We start from the raw sequence: 1,674 nt of genomic DNA, 5'->3' as shown, positions 1-1,674 counted from the left end.
TTCGAAAGTATTTCTGTTTCTTTTTGCTTTTATTTGAATAAGATTAAGAAAAAACGATGTTTGTTAGATTACAAGTTTACCCATTTACCTACAACTTAGGTTTCTTGCATACTACAAATTATCATATGTGATTATACCTACCATATTACCATATATAAGTTACTTGTTCAATATTCATCTACCCACAAACCTTCTCCTATATATAGGAACTTTATGTAATCTTCAATAATGCAATAAAATATCATATTATTTTCTTTCTCAAAATTTTAACTGATATCAGAGCTTTTTGTTCACTAATAAAAAGTCTTATTACTTTATTATAGTCACCGCTGAGGATGGCACATCAACCCCATTCTCGCTGCGATCAACCATCAAATTTATGCTCTCACATCCCCAACATTCAATCTCAAGTTCATAATCAACAAAACCATTATCTGGCCACCCAATCAGCATCCAAGACAAATCATCATAGTTTCACAGCAATAGCACCATAATTCTGCCTCGTTAGTGCTTCATTCTCAAACATAGTCAACAGTAGTCTGTCATCTGCCACAATAGTTGCCATGTTAGACATAGTCAGTAGTTAGTAGCGGTGCCAACAGTAATGCTGCGACAGCGGCAATGTCAGACACAGTCAACAGCAGTGGCAACTGTAGTGACATGTTACATGCACGTCACCTGTTAATCGTGCCTCCATTTTCATCACTGGTGAAAACCTATATCCACTAAATTTTCGTCAAGCGGCTTTCATGTTCTTACCTTCAATCTTAAGTTGGGTTCATACTCACCTTGAGTTTGAGGGGGTAGTTAGATTACAAGTTTTCCATTTTACCTACCACCTAAGTTTCTTATATACTATAAATTATCATATATGATTACACCTATCATATTACAATATATAGGTTACTTGTTCATCACTCACCAATCCCAAAACCTTTTTTTATATATAGGACCTTTATATAATCATATTATTCTCTCTCGCAGTATTTCTAACATGTAAAAAGTAAAGGTGGGAGTGTATTATTTACCGTGAAAAAAAGGGTTGTTGGGTGAATTAATTTACTTTTAAGTTGTGATAATAAGATTTTAACTAAGAAACTCTTAAAAACTATCCGTTAACAAAAGATTCTTCAAGAAATAAAAGGAACATTATCGAGTAATTTGTATGTTATCAATCATCATGACTAAAAGACCCGATTAATCAAAATGTACAATGGGAAATACTTTAAAATGTATTGTATATTAAAATATACACAATTCAGTTTATTGACAAGCATAAATTTATGTTTTCTATAATAATAAAAGTTAAAAAAAAATAAAAAATAGCACTCTTAAGTCAACATTCCAATGTAAAAGAACAAGAATTCAAGTTCCCATAGGACAAGTAAGTGCATGTGTTATTTGTACCCAAAAAAAAAAAAAAAAAAAAAAAAAAAAAAAAAAAAAAAAAAACACACAAAAACAAAAACAAAAAAAAAACAAAAAAACGAAAAAAATCAACATTCGAAAACCTTTATGAGAGTAAGATCGCTTTCCTATTAAAAAAATAAATTATAAATCTATATATATAATCAAGTAAAAAATTTTAAAATCATTATAGATTTTTCACACAGGCATATATAAATATCTCAAGCTATGAATAAAATGTGTGCAAAAAAAGAAAAAGAAAAAGAA

Source organism: Cornus florida, unplaced genomic scaffold (genome assembly GCF_030987335.1).
Source record: "Cornus florida cultivar Cherokee Brave unplaced genomic scaffold, ASM3098733v1 CherokeeBrave_3.0.0_Hap2_Chr01, whole genome shotgun sequence".
Lineage (NCBI taxonomy): Eukaryota > Viridiplantae > Streptophyta > Magnoliopsida > Cornales > Cornaceae > Cornus > Cornus florida.
The sequence above is the reverse complement of the archived record's forward strand: the minus strand, read 5'-3'. Positions refer to the sequence as shown.